The 20264-nt window shown below is 48.6% G+C and overlaps 1 protein-coding gene and 1 pseudogene across 1 annotated transcript in view; both read left to right on the top strand.

Annotated features, from left to right (window-relative positions):
- LIN52 (lin-52 DREAM MuvB core complex component) overlaps positions 1-20264 on the top strand; it is a 208304-nt gene that overhangs the window by 136524 nt on the left and 51516 nt on the right. The window lies entirely within an intron of this gene.
- On the top strand, positions 2778-3971 carry LOC131751923 (G/T mismatch-specific thymine DNA glycosylase pseudogene; annotated as a pseudogene).

Below are 20264 nucleotides of genomic sequence, written 5' to 3'. Positions count from 1 at the left end.
CCGAGGCTCAGGGCAGTGCTAGGTAGGGTGTATACACTGTGTGGGGGTGGCCCAGAGTCTGCCAAGGGTAGGCAGGAGGCTACACTGGGAGGCCAGCCCCTTGACGGATGAGCACAGCAGGAGAGCCTGTGGGGGGCGGAGGGTGCCAGCCTGCCCCAAGGGGGGAGGGGGTGCAGATGCTGGTGACTCTCTCCTGTGGATGGGTGACAGCTGCAGCCTCGGGTGGGAGGCCAGAGACCCCACATGCTAAGAACTTTCACTCACTGCCTGAGGGCTAATCCCATTACTCTCCTGGACCCTCTGGGACCACCCTCCCTAACCCTCCCTAATCCCCTGCCTCCCTCTGGGAACGGTCCAAAGCCCTACCATGGGCCCCTGCCAACCTCAGTCTCCTGCAGACCTCATCCCCTTAGGCCCACCCATGCCCAGTTCCTGTGGAGGTCCGACCTCCACCTGCCTCCCCTGCCAGCCCTGCCCCTGTCTGCCAGTTCCTAAGCCGCCTTCCCCAAATGGCCTCCAGCTGGGCTCCAGGTTTTGTGAGCCTCCTTGCCCTTCCTAAGCAGGCTTCTGTTTTAGTTTCTGTTGAAGGAATCATCAGGTGAGAGCTTGGGTCCACAGTGTTTTCACCTGTAAAATGGTGTTGATCTGATGATACGGTGAGATGCCATAGTGCAGCACCTGGCACGAGGGAAACTCCCAAGGTGTCAGTTGCTGATGTAATTACCATCAGTGGGACGGATATGTCAGCTATGCAAGGGGAGTGGATGTATTCTGTTGCCAGAAGGCAGCTCCGTGGCCTGGGGGCAGATGTTAGAGGGAGGTAGATATGACTCAGGTACCCTGTCCTCACACTAGTGATAGGAGCCACTATGTACACTGGGTATTGGGCTCTTCCTGTAAGCTAGGTTAAGCCTCTCCATCCCCTCATGAGGTAGGTACTATCCATACCCCCATTTTGCTGTTTGGAAACTAAAGTTAAGAGACAGCTGGGAATTCCCTGGCGGTCCAGTGGTTAGGTCTCTGCACTTTCACTGCTGAGGTAACGGGTTTGATCCCTGGTCGGGGAACTAAGATCCCACAAGCCGTGTGGGACAGCCAAACCACCACCACCCCCCCAAAAAAAGGCAGCTATGAAGTGGTGGAGCTGGAATCAAACACAGCTCTGACTCCAGAATTCTTTGCGGTATTCTACTGCCTTTCAGGATCCACTTCAATGAGAGCTGATGTTTGAGAGATGCCCACCCCCCAAAAGGTAATGGGCTTCCCATTTGCCAGAAGCATTCAAGGCGATGCTAAGGGACAACCAGTCAGGATCCCTGAGGTTCCATTACAGGCCCCAATCCCCCCAGTGTCCCCAGCCTCCTGTTTCCAGGGCAGGCCAGGCCAGGTCACTGCCCCCTCCCCAGCCTGGGCACAGGAGGGGCCCCCTTTGGCCCTCAGCCTCCGTCTCTCCTACCTTCTGCTGCTCTTCATTTACATAAATTATCTCTCCCCAATTATCCATCCAGCTGTCCCAACTGTGATCTGTGAATGAATTAAAAATGGGATATAATTTAATAATGGCTGATTAGAAGGAGATTAGTTGTTATATAAAAAGGAAAAGCCAAGAGCCAGCTAGTTGCCCTTAATCTGAGCCAATACCATCGTTATTCGGGAAAGGCTACCCTGGCCATCATCAGGCAAGGCAGACATGAGGACGAGGGTTCAGGGAGAGCCCAGGTGGGGCCAGGCCACCCCAGAGAGAAGATCAGGGCACTGGGAGCTGGGAATTTGAGTCCCAGCCAACTCCTGTTACTTCCCTGGGCCTTGCTCCGTCCTTCTAAGTGGGCTTGGGTAGTTTCTGGGGCCCCTTCTTGCTCTAAAGTCTAGATGCCCTCAAATCAAACCACTGGGCTTTCCCAAGGCATTCACTGCCTCCACAACAGACCCTGCCCGGCCCCTGTTGGCGTAAGAACTGGGGGTTCAAGAGTGTGGTGCCTCCTAGGAACACACAGCAGCTGGGGATGCAGACCTCCCCAGGAGGGGACCCGGCTGTCTGGGGTAAGTGGTAGAGAAGGGACTGGCGTTGGTTGCACCAGGAAGGCTCCATGGAGGAGAGACTGGCTGAAACAAAGAGCATGTGAGTGCCCAGCAGGATCTCTGGGCTCCCTTGCCCTCAGGTGAATGACTGGATATAGTGGCAAGGACATGTCTCCGAGATTCCCAGTCATCCTTTCAGCCTCAGCTCACGTGCACCTCCTCCAGGAAGCCTGCCCTGATCTCCCCAGCTTTGGGGTCTCCCCAGTGCTCCCATATTTGTTCACCTGCTTATGGTGTCCATCTGCTTATGGGGCATTTGTGTCCCCGTTTGTGAGTTCCTCAAGGGCAGGGACCAGCTTTTTATCTTTATGCCACCAGTGCCAGGTACACCATTTTTGCTCAACAACATCATTGAATATCAAATAAAGATACCTCCTCCAGAAAGCCTTCTGTGATTGCCCTAATGTGGGTTCTGTGCTCCCAAGGTACACTGTGATTATGCCTTTAAAAATAAGGTAAGTTGGGCTCAGGACAGACAGAATCTCCGGAAGGAGGGTGGGTCTGGCCTGGTGGGGGTGGGGGTGGGTGACTAGAAACTTGAGGGAGGAGCTTGAGCGCCAGCCTCTGTCCCAGTTCTGCCAGCCATCGAGTCTGTGTCTGGTTAATACGCTACCACAGAACGTGCGTGGGCCGCGGTTCTAGAGAGGCCAGTGGCTCGCTTGCCCGGCAGGAGTACCTGATCGCACTTTCGGCACGGAATGGAAGCGGAGGACGCAGGCAGCTCTTCCCTCCAGCAAGCGCGAGCTTTTTATACGTTTCCGTTCCAACAAAAGATGACTGAAGTTCCTAATATGGCAGTTATGAATGAACAAGAAATGCCAGAAGTTCCAGCCCCAGCTCCTGCTCAGGAACCCACACAAGAGACTCCAAAAGGAAGGAAAGGAAAACCTACAACAACAGAACCAAAACCACCAGCAGAACCCAAAAAACCTGCTGAGGCCAAAAAAATCTGGCAAGTCCACAAAATCAAAAGAAAAGCAAGAAAAAATTACAGACACATTTATAGTGAAAAGTAGACCAGTGCAATAGTGTTTCAGAAGCTGAACTTTTGACCAAGACTCTACCGGACATTTTGACCTTCAATCTGGACATTGTGATTATTGGCATAAACCCAGGACTAATGGCTGCTTACAAAGGGCATCATTACCGTGGACCTGGAAACCATTTTTGGAAGTGTCTGTTTATGTCAGGGCTGAGTGAGGTCCAACTGAATCACATGGATAATCACACTTTACCAGGGAAATGGGGTATTGGATTTACCAATATGGTGGAAAGGATAACACCAGGCAGCAAGGATCTTTCCGGTAAAGAATTTTGTGAAGGAGCACGTATTCTAGTGCAGAAATTACAGAAATATCAGCCACGAATAGCAGGGTTTAATGGAAACTGTATTTATGAAATTTTTAGTAAGGAAGTTAGAATTTGGACTTCAACTGCATAAGATCCCAGACACAGAAACTCTCTGCTATGTTATGCCATCATCCAGTGCAAGATATGCTCAGTTTCCTCGAGCCCAGGACAAAGTTCATTACTACGTTAAGCTGAAGGACTTAAGAGATCAGTTGAAAGGCAGTGAGCGAAACACAGACATTCAAGAGGTGCCATATACATTTGACCTGCAGCTAGCCCAAGAGCATGCAAAGAAGATGGCTGTGAAGGAAGAAGAATATGATCTGGGTTATGAAGCAGCGTGCGGTGGTGCTTATAGTGAAAATCTGTGCAGTAGTGAACCTTGCAGCTTCTCTTCAAATGGGCTGCCAGCTGACAGTGGAGAATCAACTTTCAGTTACATTCCAAATGGGCAGTGGATGACACAGTCATTTACAGACCAGATTCCTTCCTTTAATAATCATTATGCGATGCAAGAACAGGAAGAAGGAAACCATGCTTAAGAATGGTGTTTCTCAGCCCTGCTTAAAAGCTGCAGTTTTAATGCGGTTGTCAAGAAGTGGCCCTCAGTTTGTTAACTGAAGTATTTTATTCATATTTTACTCTGGTGATGTAATCATGGTACAGTAGAATCAACTGTACAGACCTAAGTAGTTTGGAAGGAGAAAGTAGAGTTTTTTGTGTATGAGTCTTTGTATTGGAATTAATCATCATTCCAGCTTTTTTTTTTTTTTTGCGGTATGCGTGCCTCTCACCGTTGTGGTCTCTCCCGTTGCGGAGCACAGGCTCCGGACGCACAGGCTCAGCGGCCATGGCTCACGGGCCCAGCCGCTCCGCAGCATGTGGGATCTACCCGGACCGGGGCACGAACCCGCGTCCCCTGCATCGGCAGGCGGACTCTCAACCACTGCGCCACCAGGGAAGCCCCATTCCAGCTTTTTATAAACTATCTTTCATTTATGAAGAAATTGATTTTCTTTGGGGAGTCACTTTTAACCTGTAATTTAAAAATGCAAAAGTCTGCATATCTACACTTGATTATTAACTGTGCATAAACTTAGATGCACCATTATCCCTTTCATATGTAAGAAGGGCATGCTAATGATAAGATTCCCATTGGTAAAGAGGCAAATGTGCTGATTTTCATCTGTGAGGTTAACCCTCAATGGAGTCTCATTTGGTAGTTTTTAGTGGTGTTTGATGGGCTTCCTTAGTTGTATTCACACTCAGACCTCCTTGCTTTACCAGTGGTGTGGGTCTGTGAGAGTTGCTTGGTAGTAGAGTTGGAGAGTATGGCCTTGCAGCAGCAAGGCTAACCCAACCTTACCTTTCAGGGCCATGAGCCCTAGCTTTGGCCCTCTCACCCCCATGTGCTGGTCCTCTAGTAGGCAGAAACTATTCTGCTGGGATGGTAAGTTCCAGAGAGTGCAGAAGACCTTTTAAATTTTGCTACTTCATCTGTGTTTCACTTGAGAGACATACATTTGATAGGGAAGGAACTGAATTTCTCTCTCAGTACCTATCACCATTCAAATGTTATCCTCCTTGGCTTTAAGCATGTAACATGGAAATGATGAGAAATGAACATTCAGGTTGAGTAACAAGATGCTGGAGGTGTTTGATAATCTTATTTAAACTGGTGCTTTATATACATGAGATGTACTAAAATAAATAATACAGGATTTTTCTTGCTAGGTAAATCAAATAAGCCAGTAATTTAAAAAAATTCTTTCTCTTCATCATTGCTGTTTGTTACTGTGGACTAAATGAACCTCGTGGCCGGGTTACTTTGAAGTAATGTATCTTTGTGATTTTCTAATGCATTTTCCATGCTGCTACAAATAGTCCAGACTACTAGGGCTGGTGGATATCAAAGCTGGGTATTTAGAAATGCCAGTTGCATTTACTTCTGATCACCTCTGAATATTCTGATTTTATACCTACCCAGGGAGCATGCTGTTTCTTGATATGAAAATATTTATGAGGTTTTGGTTTTTTCCTAAAAGGTTATATAGCCTGTTGTTTTTGTAAGAAGAGATACAAATTATTGTTGTGACTCTAAACATGCTTTTTTAGCTGTAGCTATGACGGATTTTATTTTTCCTTTAGTCTAGGTAAAGCTGTGTAAAAGTCATTCATGTTATTTAAATCACATCCTGTACTGCTGTTTACATGGATGTTTTGTGCAGGTGCTTTGAAATGCCTTGCATTAGGGATTAGGAACAATTTAATTATTTTTTCATGGGACTATGTAAAGCATGTAACTAGGTATTGCTTTGGTTCTTAACGATTATAGCCTTACATAGATTTTTTTTTTTTTTTTGAGTAGAGAAAATACCCTTTAAATTATGATGGATACTCACTAGAGAATGAGTTTGAAGATTTTTTTCAAGCATACAATAATGGTGTTTTTCATTAAATATGATAGATGAATGGTAAATGTTGATATACATTATACACAATAATATGAGACTTTTTCATTAAATAGTATTTTAAAAGTTTTTAAATTCATTTGAAACTCTGATGGTTTTTACAATAAAAAATATTGAAGATGAAAAATAAAATAAGGTACTAAGGTAGGTCACAGGATTTCCCTAGTGGCCTAGTGGTTAGGATTCCAGGCTTTCACTACCGTGGCCTGGGTTCAATCCCTGGTCAGGGAACTGAGATCCCGCAAGCAAAGCAGCGTGGCCAATAAATAAATAAATAAATAAATAAATAAGGCAAGCCACCTTTGGAGAAGTAATATACATAGACAAATAGTTATAGATAAAAATGGATGGATAGACAGAGAGCTTGGAGTCAGACTGCCTGTATATGAACCCCAGGTCCCCTACTTCTGACCGCATGACCTTGGGTTCTTCCCAGGGTCTCTTGTACTGTGCCTCAGTTTACTCATCTATACAATGGATGTATTTAATATTTCCTATCTCATAGGGTTTTGTTTTATTTATTTATTTATTTAAAAAATTTTTTTTTTTTTTGCCGTACTCAGGCCTCTCACTGTTGTGGCCTCTCCCGTTGCGGAGCACAGGCTCCGGACACGCAGGCTCAGCGGCCATGGCTCATGGGCCCAACCGCTCTGCGGTATGTGGGATCTTCCCGGACTGGGGCACGAACCCATGTCCCCTGCATCAGCAGGCGGACTCTCAACCACTGCGCCACCAGGGAAGCCCTGTTTTATTTTTTAAATTGGTCACACCACACAACATGTGAGATCTTTTTTTTTTAACAAGTTTTTTTTTTTAATTTTTATTTATTTAGTTAGTTATTTTTGGCTGTGTTGGGTCTTCGTTTCTGTGCGAGGCCTTTCTCTAGTTGCGGCGAGCGGGGGCCACTGTTCAACGTGATGCGCGGGCCTCTCACTGACGTGACCTCTCATTGCGGAGCATAAGCTCCAGACGCGCAGGCTCAGTAGTTGTGGCTCACAGGCCTAGTTGCTCTGCGGCATGTGGGACCTTCCCAGACCAGGGCTCGAACCTGTGTCCCCTGCATTGGCAGGCAGATTCTCAACCACTGCACCACCAGCGAAGCCCGGCATGTGAGATCTTAGTTTCCCGACCAGAGATCAAACCCACACCCCCTGCATTGGAAGCCGGAGTCTTAACCACTGGACCGCCAGGGAAGTCCCCCACATAGGGTTTTTATGAGGACGACATGGGTGAATAGAGAAAAGCACTTAAAACTGTGCAGGGTACATAGTGAGCAATTAAGCACTTGTGGGTGTTGCAGTGCATCTCACACTGTTTGCTTTTCTTGCCAGTGGTGGGATCTCTGAAAACAGGACTGGACTTCTCATCTCTGTTGATGGGGTTGGATGGATAGACAGGCCTGCACGGGGCTATCTCAGCAGTCCTGGCTGCTGCTTTCACACTGAAAGCTCCAAAGGGGCACACGTTGGGCAGGACCAGCACATTTCTCCCACCATTGATGGAGGATCTGCTCAGTGTCAGACCCAGAGTCCCAGCCCTTCCCAAAGAGGCTCACAGCTTTGCATGGGAGCAACACACCCATGAAAGGGGTCTGACCTCATGGTTCAGGTCTGGGCTATGTGTCCCACGTGGTCAACGTCAGAGGATGTCTGCCAGGCCTGAGATTTCATGAAGGGGCCAAGCCCCTGGAGGAAACAGGCATGCTTACCAGGGAGGGAAAGCTGAAGAGTCCTCTGCAGCAGCTGACTTAGGGCCATCAAGGAGCAGATGACAAAGGGAGCATGGTCTGCAGTGCCGGAGGCTGGGAATGGATGGGGTAGATGCCAGAAAATGTTGATTTCCTCAGAACATAAGGAGGCGTAAGGTGTGTGCATAGTAAGTGTTTGCTGACTGGCAAACTGAGCTGCTCCAGAAATTTTCAAACATTCCCAGTTATGAACATTTTGATTCCTTTTGTGTGGGGAGGGGCCTGGGAATCTGTATATTTGACAAGACCTTAGGTAAGTCTCATGAACAGATGGTTTCTTCCGCCATCCCATCCTCCAGGCCCGGAAGCTGCAGTGCCCTCAGAGAGCAGGGCTGACTGTGTGTGACCTCACCTTGCCCAGCGCCCTCTGACATCCCATCGAGCCCCTACTCCACGCATACCCAGCCCAGGACAACCTCCCTGATGGAGCCCAGAGCATATCCGTCCATACTGCAGCAGGAGGCCTCCCAGGCCAGCCTGGGCTGTGGGATAATTTGATATTCAAATCCTGGCAAAGACCTGCTTCAAATTGCTGCAAATTAAGCTGATTTTGTCCCTCCGAATGAGGGATTTGCTCCTGTGGATCAACCCTTCTGAGGACTTGATGAGGTCAGGATTAGAGCCGGAGGGCCGGAGAGAAAAGCCTGAGGTAGGAGGCTGGAGGGCTGGTTGTTGGTGGGAGGGCGAGCCCGGCCTCTGTATGTCTCTCCCCAACCCCGGAGTTAGGGAAGTTTCCCAGAGTCTCAAAACTCAGCTCTTCACAGTGATGCGGGGTCTCTGGGCCCCTGAGAGGCCAGCCTTGCTGCCCCTGGCCCCATCCTCAGGAGAGCCCAGCCCTGTAAAATTCCCAAAGTGGACCACATCTCATCTTTCCAAGCATCTGAGAGCCAGGGCCCAACTGATCACCCCCATTTCACTGATGAGGAAACAGAGGCTCCAAGAGGTGAGATGAGGCTCTGCTGGCCAAAGACAACCTGGACTCAACCTCTGCCACCAACTTGCTGTGTGACCTTGAGCAAAGGGCCTCTGTGAGCCTCTTCGTAAGGATTACGGACAATTCATGCACAGTGCCAGACACATGGCAAGCACGCCATTAAGCATCGGCCAAGGTTACTACCCACACAGCAAGCGCTGGCCAAGGCCCTGAAGCTAGGAAGCGGCAGAACAGAGATTAGGACCCCGGCCTCTCTGGCCTGACTCAGTCATCCCCTGCCTTCTCCTGGAGGTCTGTGCCTGCTCCTGACGCTACCCCTCCTGACGGCACCCCTCCCTGGCAGAGCCTCATTTCCATCTGTTTTATCAAGGCCTGTGCTGTATATTGCAGCCATTTCGAATCTCACCATTACAGATTTTATGCTGGAGACGTTAAAATTAAAAAGATCTATGTGCAAAGAGTCACAACGAATTTAATCAACTTGATTTAATAGAAAACAGCAAATGGAATTTATGATGTTCCAAAAGACAAGGGAATTTTTTTTTTTTCAACAAAAAATAATAAAAAGCACTTTCTGGAAAACAGAAAGTGGAGTGGGATGGGGGTGGCTCCCCATCTGAGAGTTTATCAGAACCTAATCCGCGGCCAACAACCCCAGTCGGGGCGGTTTGCCCGCTAATCCCAGCTGCCATTAAAATATTAAAGATAAATCTAATCGTCTCTTTATCCAAAATAAGCGACTTTTGTGGGGGAGAAAACATATAACCCTTTGGGAGGAGAATTAGTCCTAATGCATCAAATGGAATTCGGTCCAGGCTGGGGCGAAATAGGGTTTAGAGTCAAATGAGATGGTAATAGAAATAAAACCCAGAATAACAAATTAAAAACCCTCATTTACACGAATTAAAAGGGCGCACAAAAGGGCTGGAAGCCCAGGCCTACAATCCTCATCCCCCAGGCCCCCTCCCCCCTCCCCTGGTCTCGCCTGCCCAGCTCTTCACCCACTCACAGGCCCACAGGAGAGGAGCCACTGCCTGACCTCATCCTCTCAACTTGTGCCCCGCAGCTTCCTGCGGACTCCGCAGCTTCCCACTCCGAGTGCAAGTCCAGGCTGGGTTCCTGAAGGCTGACTGAGCCTTTAGGCATCTTTCCACACCCCTGGGGTGGGCTCTGGGGTCAGACAGAACTGGGCTCCTGTCCCAGGGCCGCCCCTCACTATGTGAGGTCTCGGTTTAATTTCTTAAACTCCCCAGGCCCCTGCTAAATTCACGGGAAAATGCGGATAACACTAGTTTCCACCCTTACGCAGCCTCTCTCCAGGGCCTTGACCTCATTGCTGCCTGCCGCCCTAGCTCCCCTGGCTTCAACAAGATGGCATCAGGACAGCCCCATGCAGCTTGACCACTAAGGACCCTGGGGAGGTCAGACCTGTGCCCCTGAAGGCAGGAGAGCTCAGCAATGGGTCAGCCTGGAAGGCAGGGGGGCGGCCAGCAGCCATTTTAAGGAACTAGGTGGGGTCACCCCTAAGTTGTCACTCGAGAGGCCTGAGGCCACTCCAGATCTTCAGGCTTCTCACTAAGCAGCGCTGTGTCCCCTGAGGTTGCCTCAGGTTTGATCTGTGGCTCCTCCTTCATGGTGGGATTTCGGGGGCTCTGACACATACCTCCCCCAACCCGGGAAACCCTCACCTTCGGGTCCAGGTCTGAATTCCCCACATTAAAATCCCACTCTCTGCCTTAATAGCAGGATGCTTAGCAAAGGAGACACACTCAAATAACAAAAAAAGAAAATAGAAAAAAAAAAAAAAGGAGACACACTCCCCTCCAGAGGATTCAAGGGCCCTGCCGTGAGCCATCACGAAGTTGATGGGTACAGACCAGTATGACAAACCCGCTCCCAAGAGCCTGTCTGGACGGCAGGCAGGAGAGGGTGAGGAGGGGGCTCTCATGCTTGAGGCACCCCCTGCACACACACAGGAGGGCAAGAATACACCTCTGACCTCCCCCAGCCTTCTTAACAAATCCACTTGAACAGGAAATTCATGCTGACAGCGTTTTATTATGGGATATTAAGTGGAATCGGATTGCGGGGCTAAAGCTTTCCCTGGCTGACTTTCTGTGTTCTGTTGGCCTCCTCCCCTCTGCACCCACCAGAGTCCCTCCTCCCTCTAGGGAGTGCCGGGAGGGGGTCTCTCCTCTTACTTTCTTCAACCTACCTGACCCCCACCTTTGGACTATGCCAAGTGGTAATTCTGGGAAATTGGGCTGGGCTGGAAGACATCCCTGGCCACGTGGGAGTGGGTGACCTTCTCCCCAGGATGACTGACCGGAAACGTGAGGAGATGCTGGGTGGGATGGGGTTTTCCCAGAGAGGTGTCCTAAGCCTGAGGGTTGATGGGCAAGTGTTGAGGGAAGGTGGTCACAGGTAAAGGAGCTGGGGCGGCCTGTTGCTGCAAGCTACCTTAGCACGTGGGGAAGGGGATGGATTCCCGGAAGAACACACAGTTCTGGGTTAGCAAATAGTTAGCACCATTATACAAGGTTGTTGTAAGGATAAAAAGGAAATATAACATTTGTGAGTGCCTACCATGTACCAGGAACCGTGGCAAGGGTTTTACATACATTCTCTCACTTAATCCTCACACCCCCATAATGTGGATTCTTTAATTATCCCCATTTTACAAAAGAGGAAACTGGGGCTCCCAGAGGTCAAGTAAATGCCAGGGTCTGGTCCCAGCCATCTGACTCCAGAACCGTGCTCTTAGCCACTGCACCATAAGAGCTCATATCAGGTGCTATACTAGCCACTTACGATAAAATGGTCAAGGTGTGAGCTTTGGTGCCAGATGGCTGGCCAGGTAGTATATGGGTTTGTCCACAATTCTTCCCTCCCTCTCTACCCTTGTTGTGCCTTCCCCGGTGGGGGGGAGTTTATTGCCCCACTTCATTGCCTTTGGTCTTTGCTATGTGACTAGCTTCAGCCGACGGGATATGAGCAGGTATGACCCAAGCAGAGGCTTTAAATGCGTTTGTGTGGTTTGGCTGCCTCTGCTAGAAGAGCACGCCTTTGGTAGCCACAGTCCCAGAATGAGAGGTATGAGGCAGACCCAGAAGCAACCCGCAGGTCACAACCAAGCCTAGATGTGCCTGGACCCAGAGCGAGAGATAAACCGCCTGAGATGTGGACATTGTTGTTACACCTTATTTGTAGAAGCCATGGAGTTGCCCTGCTCAGACACCCCTTCAGGAAAGAACTAGCTGTTCAGGTGCAAGAGTGCAGTTAGCAGACAGCCTCCAGCTGTAGCCTCTTCCAGATCCACTGCAGCGCTGTTTGATTTTTTCCCAGCTTTACTGAGATGTAATTGACAGGTAACATTGTGTAAGTTAAAGGTGTATAGCATGTTGATTTGATACATTTATAATCTGCAAAATGATTACCACCATAGTATTAGTTATCACCTCCATCCCATCACATAGTTATCATTTCTTTTTTGTGATGAGAATATTTGAGATCTACTCTCTTAGTAACATTCAAGTATATGATCCAGAATTACTAGTTATAATCACTCACCCCAGTGTTTGAGTGACTGGGCATGGGGTCCTAGGGCCTGGCCATTTCTGCCCAACTCAAGGCTTCTTTAGTGGGCAGCCTTTGCTCCGGAGCTCCCCGTGAGATTGGCTGAGACTTTGTCAGAGCTGCATTGTGGTTTGAGGCTCTCCCTGTCCCATCCTGCTCCCCCTCCCCTTTACCTTTCACAGGGTTACCCCCCACTCCCACCCCCAATAAACCACTTGCATTCCTAACCCTGTCTCATCATCTGCTTTCTTGAGTACTTGAACTGACACAGCCTTATTGCCACAAAACCTGACTATGCAATTCACTAGCTGCCTGACTGTTACCATACGATGACTCAGTTTCCTCATCTGTAAAGAGAAGATAACAGAAACACCCATCTCATAGGTTTTTTGTGAGTATTGAATAAGATAATCCATGTACAGTGCTGAGCACTCGATAAATGTTAACTGAGATTGCCAGAGGTAGTTGTAAATCTCAATAAATAAATGCTAGCTGTATATGAATGATATATGATAGAATATCAAGTCAACATATAAATCTAGGGCAGATCTTAAAAGACTGAAGTGTGAGAAGGGTGCGCAGAAGAGTTGCAATTGTGGACAAATATAAAGCAGAAAAAAATAATGAAAGCTTGCAAATGAGATGGTCGATATATTCTGAGCCATCATTTGTAACCAGAAAAAAATTTCCAGACTTCTATATGATCTTTCACCTTCTAAATACTTTCATGCATGTTTTCCACCAAGAAAGCCAGGAATGGCATCACCATCTCCATTTTACAGGTAAAGGGACTGAGGCACAGAGATGCTAAAAGACTCACCCCACAGCACACAAGTAAGTATTGGAGGCAGAAGTGAAACCATGTTTGTAGCTCTCCGTGCGCAGAGAATACCAGGCATCATGGAAAAGCACCAAAACAAAAAACTAAGGGGCTTCCCTGCAGCAAAGTCAAGTTGGTGCTACCTAGACCACTACAAAAGCTATTTTAGGGGACACTGGAGAAGTTCTCTAGGTAGCACAGAAAAGAAGAGAATCAAGTGAGCATCAAAGTCTATGAGGTTGGAGAGAAGAGACAGATCCAAGAGAGATTTCTAGCTGTCAGGACTTGGGGATAAGCCAGATCTCTGCTGTGATGGCAAGCCCTTCAATTTTCTCCCAGGTCAAAACATTTGATTTCAAATCCTTCTCCGAGGTATCAGTGAAGTGTCACTTATGGCCTCTAGTAACAGAGACCGGACATCAGTGATTTAGACACTGGTGGGGGAAAAAAAAAAGAAATTTCTTTTTTTTTGTGGTATGCGGGCCTCTCACTGTTGTGGCCTCTCCCGTTGCGTAGCACAGGCTCCGGATGCGCAGGCTCAGCGGCCATGGCTCACGGGCCCAGCCGCTCCGCGGCACGTGGGATCTTCCCGGACCGGGGCACGAACCCGCGTCCCCTGCATCGGCAAGCGGACTCTCAACCACTGCGCCACCAGGGAAGCCCTGAAATTTCTTTCTCTCTGTATAAAAAAAGCTCTTTGGGGGCAGTCCAGGGCTGATATGGTGACTCCTGGGTCTTCAGGCACCCAGACTCCTAATCTTCACTCCACTTTCCTAATGTTGGCTTCCATCCTCAAGGTCACCTCATAGCCCAAAACAACTGCTGAAGCACTAGCCATCATGTCTGTGTTCCAGACAGGAAGCTGGAAGAAAGGCAGAAAGAGCAAAAAGGGTGTGTGCTAAATGTCTTAAGATTTCTGCTCATATTTCATTGGTTACAACTTTATCAAATTGACACGTTTAGCTGAAAAGGAGGTTGGGAAATGTAATCTTTTATCTATGGACATCACCACTCTGAATACAATTAGAGTTCTGATACTAAGGCAGAGGAGAGAATAGAAATTGAGTAGGCAACCATCAGTCTCAGCATGCCTATAAACAGATTTTATTAAGACATCTCTCTCCAAAGCCCTTCTCTTTATTACCCCATATTATTCATAGCTCAATGGCCCAAATTAGATTATTAAGGGAAATTAAGGTAAAATTGTGTTGGGGAGTAGAGTTAGGTACTATACCCACAACTTTAAAATTTTGGTTTCAGGTTTATAAACAACTCTGTCTAATTTGACCCAAAAAGGAATTTATTAGAACAATAGTGAGTAACTCAAAGATTCTGCAGGAGGTTGGGAAACTAGAATCAATGCCCAAAAGCTTGTCACAGTACTGGTCTGGAGAAGAAGCCACTGCAGTTACTGTACCCTTTACTGGATCCTAAGTGCTGGATCTCCCACTGCTGCCACCACTAACCCTGAGCAAGGAATTCTGCTGCTAATCTGTCACTCTGCAAGCTGGCCTTTGCTGCAACCACACTGCTACCAGCAGAGGTTCTCCCAACAACTTCTGCTTCTTTGTGTCCTTGGCTCCCCATTCAAAGTCCAGGGTGGTTGCTTCTGATTGGTGGAGCCCAGGTCACATGCCATGTTCTAGCTGCAAGGGAAGCTGGGAAAGCAAGTGTCTGGCATTTCCAGTTTTGTTGCAGCACTGGGGCTTGGTCTTCCAAAGAGTCTTGGGACTCACAAGTTGGGAAATTCTCAACCTGACTCTCAAATAGGAATCAGGTTCAGATGATGGACAGCCCGCAGAATAATATATGACTATCATAGGACTTTGTAGATGTTCTTTCATGTAAACCACACAACAACTCATTTTATGCATGATAAAGCTGAAGCTCAGAGAAGTGAAGTAACTTGCCTAAGGTCATGCAACTAGTAAGGACAAAACTGCCCACCCCAGAGGGCCAATAAGTAAGGAATCAGGAAATTTGTGGGATCAGACCCTGGTGGTGCCTCTTTCCTTCCCTGACTGGATGCAGCATTGCCATGGTTCCCTTGCTCCCACCTGCCTCCTGGGTCTCTGGTAAAGCCACCCTCTAGGACATAGGCCCATTGCCTCCCTTCTGTGATCCTCTTCCAGGCCCCCCGACTTTCTTGCCATTTACAGTAGCTTAATATTAATGGCTTCTGCAGGCAGCTCTACTGACCACCAGGACCTGCCTGGATCTGAGCCTCCCTCCCGATTCTGATAAATAGATGGAGGCTGAACTTCTGAGCACAGGGAGATACCCTTGAGCCAGATCAGGATCCCATGGGAAAAGCTCTGGGCCTGATGAGAGGGCTGCTGGGACTCTAAGGATAACATAGAAGCAGCCATCAGAGAGACTTCTGGGCTCCAAGATCTCTGAGCTTTAAAAATTGTACTCTGGGGCTTCCCTGGTGGTGCAGTGATTGATAATCCGCCTGCCAATGCAGGGGACACGGGTTCGAGCCCTGGTCCAGGAAGATCCCACATGCTGCGGAGCAACTAGGCCTGTGAGCCACAACTACTGAGCCTGCGCTCTAGAGCCCACGAGCCACAACTACTGAGCCCACGAGCTGCAACTACTGAAGCCCGCATGCCTAGAGCCCGTGCTCCTCAACAAGAGAAACCACCGCAGTGAGAAGCCTGCACACTTCAACAAAGAGTAGCCCCCGCTCACCGCAACTAGAGAAAGCCCACGCAGCAACAGAGACCCAGCAAAGCCAAAAATAAATAATTAATTTTAAAAACATAAATAAATAAAGATAAAAATTGTACTCTTCCTTAGGGATAGTGCTAGCTGCTTTCTTTTCTTTTTCTTTTTTTTTTTTTTTTTGGAGTAATCCCCAGTCCATCCTCTTCTCTCCCTCCCCACTGCCACCTTCAACTCCTAAATCAACCAGTGCCGTCTCTGGCCTGGATCACACCGTCCACCTCCCAACTGGTCTCTTTGTTTCACAACCGCTGGCAGCTTCCCTTCACCCTGGGGATAACATCCAGTGTCCCATGAGGCCCTGCAGGCCCGGACCCCTGATGACTGGGTTCCCCTTAAGGGCTCGCCTGACCGTCAGCTCTCCCCTCTAGCCTCCCTTAACTCCTCACTGTTCCTCAGAAGTGCCTAGCTGGTTCTTCTCCAGAACATGGACACCTGCTATCTCCCCAACCCTGCCACCTGCCCCAGCCCCCCACATGGCTGGCCTCTCACCACTCAGGTCTCTGCCCAAATGTTGACTCCCCAGAAACCCCTTCCTGCCCTGCATCAAAAAGAGGCCCCTCCTGCTGTCAGTCTAAAACCCCTCACCCTGCTGTGTTTTTCCTTAGCACTTTGGATTCTTAAATTATCCTGTTTGTTTACTTACTTGCCTCTTTGTTAACTGTCTCTCAAACTAGAATCTAAATTCCATGAAAGCAGGAGGCTTTGCTTATTTTTACCCCACAGTATTCCCATTAAGAGTATCTGGCATACAGTAGGTGCTCAGTAAATACTTGCTGAAGGTTCTTGACTAAATCATCTTGCAACATTCCTGTGGGACAAAACAAAACAAACATCCTCTCAAGGCATCAGGGATGTGGTCACTGTGTCATTGGCTCTGGATTCAAAGTCCAGGGTGGCTGCTTCTGATTGGTGGAGCCCAGGTCACACGACCACATTCTAGCTGCAAGGGAGGCTGGGAAAGAACGTGTCTGGCCTCTCCAGTTTCATTGCAGAATTGGGGCTCTGAGACCCATCACTTGAGACTGCAGGGAGACTGGACACAGCCCAGAGGCATGCAGCAAGCTGGTAGTGGAGCAAGTCCTCTAAGCCTTGCTGTTCTCCATTGTTCCACACTGCCCATAGGTGAACACTGGGCAAGAGACAAGGGCGATCCATATGGGATGTTTTTCTTTTCCCCTGAGTGGCTAAGGAATGGTTATTGCTGAGGGAGGGAGGAGACAGGGAGTTGTGGGCACCTGAAACCTGGTGGGCAGTGTTCTGCTGGGATAAGATTCTGAGCTGTAGATGGCACCTGGAACACCTACCTGGTGACAAGGTTTACAAGACTGGCTTGAAGTTAGTGCCAAGAGTCTATTCCTTCCTTCCCACTCCCTGGGGCCCTCCAAGAAAAGTCCAAAGGGTATAGATTATTCCTTGGAGAACTAGGAGAAGGAAACCAGCCCAGGTGTTTGAGGTAGGGTGTTCTTCGTAGACTGAGGTTCTGGGGATTCACCAGCCTTGACCTCAGTAGCCCTTCTCAACCCCTTCTGGTGTCCCTTCCTTTTCTCTTTGCCATCTCGGCAGGGCAGGATGGTAGCTAAAGCATTGCTGGGGCATCACTTGCTTCCCTATACCCAAGGTCCCTTCCTCTGTTTGAGGCTCTGGTTCCATCTTCAAGAAAACAAGAATGCAGTGGATTTGGACTCTGGTTGGCTCTTGGCAGCTGCATGTTCCTGGGGAGGTCACCTAGCCTCTCTGAGGTTGTTTCTTCATTTGAAAAATGATATACATCTTTCAGGATAGTTGGGAGGATTTTGTTGAGACTGTGTGAAAAAGTCCAGAACTTAATCAATGTTCATTTTGTATAACTTAAATGTGAATCAAAATCACTCCTGTTTTTCTCGTGGCATCAGCTACTTACTGAATAGGGGAGATGGGCTATCTGGCCCAGTGTCTGATGAGAGGAGGATGAGAGAGCTGGAGCTCAGGGACTCTGCCAGGACAACTGTCCAGCACGACAAAAGACAAGGTGTACTCTCAAGGGGTAAGCCCAAAATACACAAGAGCTTTAAAAAAAGTGAAACACATTCGTGGGTGACAGAGTCATAATGGGATTATTGATTCAAACACAGATCCTTTCTCTTCCTTGCATTTTCCACCCTCCTCCCTCCAAAAATTGTTGCTGATGGCTGGGAGGCGACTCAGGGAAGGAGCTAGCAAGAGACAATGACGTGGCTGCAGCTGGTGCTAAAAATGACCAGCATCACAGCAAAGGAAGGAGATGGCATCATCCCTCATCCCTAATCTCCCTCCCTGAGCCTTAGTATCTTACTTGTAACAAGGGGGAAAGAACTTGAGAAGCTGAGTGGATTAAATGCCATAAGGGGTCTGACACCCATTAATAATAGTAGTAAGAATCGTGATGTCTGGAGTCCCCAGGGTCAGACACCATGTTAAATGCTTTAAAAATAGCAGCTCCTTCAATCGCTGGCCCAAACTCCATGAAGGCCGGGACTAGGTCTATCTTGCTCCCTGCCATATTGTCAGTCCCAAGTATAGTATCCTCCTGCATGATGATGATAATAACCAACACTCCCAGGAACCTTATTTTGTAGTCTTATTTTGTATACTTACAGTATAGCCTTATTCACCATTTTCAGCACTGTACATTTCTAATCTTCATGACAGTTCTAATGGGTAGGTACTACCATTATCCCCATTTTATGGATGAGGAAACTGAGGCACAGAAGGAAAAGAGAAGCTGGGTAACTTTCCCAAGGTCACCAAGCAAGTGATAGAGCTGGAGTCTGAACCTAGAAAATCTGTCTCTAGAGCCCATGCCCTCGCCCCCTATGCTAACTCAGGGGGTCAGGGAATGCTCACAAGCCCAGTGTCAGGCTGTTTTATAGATAAAGCAATAGAAGCTAAGAGGGAAGTTAAATGATTGGCTCTAAGCCATGGAGTGATTAGGCAACCGACCCAGCATGTGGGTACAAGGTGACCAAGCTAAATGCCTCTGAAAGGGTACAGTTTACCGCCCCCCAGGCCAAGCCCTGGGGGCCAGCCTTTCCCTGTAGCCCCAGCTCTGCCCCCCATGACCCCAAGTCCACAAATGTCCTCAATTTTGGTCTGACCTCAGCTAGGCAGCTCAGAAACATCCCTCCAACCAGAAGTCCTTCAGGAGTCCAGTTCCAACGATGTGACTGGTTGTAGGCTGACGCTGGGCCCTCCCTTCATCTGTAGCCTCTGGCGAGTGTGCCTCTCAGAGGCCTGGGGTTGTCCGCATTCCCAACCTCCTAGGGCAGGATGGAGACTGTCTCGCTGGGAGTGGGAACTGGCAGCTTCACATACAGTGTTTGGTCAAGAGATTTTTCATCCTCCTCTCCCGGCAAGAGCTGGGTTTCCATCACTCACATGCTTGCTTTCCATCACTCACTTCCTTGCCCATAGGCTGGCATCTGGCTCATGGTGGATGTCCCGTGATAAGTCAGGGATATGACAGCTGCCATTAACAAAACTTCCCCATTCAACTTCCCAGGGTAGGCTGGCATGGAGAGGAGTCCGAGAGAGGGATGGAATCAAAAGAAAACCGCTTTTGGGCTTCCCTGGTGGCACAGTGGTTGAGAGTCTGCCTGCCGATGCAGGGGACGCTGGTTCGTGCCCCGGTCCGGGAAGATCCCACATGCCGCGGAGCGGCTGGGCCCGTGAGCCGTGGCCGCTAAGCCTGCGTGTCCTGAGCCTGTGCTCCGCAACGGGGAGAGGCCACAACAGTGAGAGGCCCGCGTACCGGAAAAAAAAAAAAAAAAAAAAAAAGAAAACATCTTTTGACACCAGACTCATTTGAGGTTGAGTCTGGCCTCTGCTGCTTACAAGCTAGGTAGCTTGGGACAAGTCACCTAACCTCCCTAGGAACTTAAGTTTCCATATTCACAAAACGGTGATAGAAATTCTTATCTGGAAGGCAAAGCCACTGCTTTGCACAGCTCTAGGGGGCATTATTCACATGGTTGTGTGAGTGGTGCCACATGGAACCCAACTCCATAGAATAAAGGTGAAAGATGCCCCGAGATTGCATATCCCTGAGTCTGTACCTTGCAAGTAAGAATAGGTATGTGAACTTTCGAATGCGGAACCAAAATACTAACAGGGTCCTTGTGAAGACCTGATATTATGCCATGTAAAGGGGCTGGGGAGCGTGGGTGCACAGTAGGAATGGCATTATTGTGGGAAAAGGAGGCGGTCCTTGGAGTGAACAGTGCCCCTCTCCCAGACACCTGCTGCACTGAGGCATGTCCCTGCCTAGTTCTGGATCTTGTGTGGACCAGCCCAGAGCAGATGAAGACCCGCCTCACAACAGCCCTTTAGGCAAGGCCTCAGCTTCCATGTCCTATAGGGTTTCTTCTTACTTCTCAGTTTGGCCTCACGGCAACCACAGAGGGCGCTAGATATCCTGGCAGTGGGCTGGGAGAGGTAGGGGGTTTCGATCTATTTGGGGTTTGCAGTCGACTGGCCCAGAAATTCTGAATGGAATTTCTCCCCAGCCTTGCTTTCCAGTCTCTGCCTAAAACAACTCACCCT

The sequence above is a fragment of the Kogia breviceps genome, chromosome 3 (assembly GCF_026419965.1).
Source record: "Kogia breviceps isolate mKogBre1 chromosome 3, mKogBre1 haplotype 1, whole genome shotgun sequence".
Lineage (NCBI taxonomy): Eukaryota > Metazoa > Chordata > Mammalia > Artiodactyla > Physeteridae > Kogia > Kogia breviceps.
This window is presented reverse-complemented; position numbering and strand designations above follow the sequence as displayed.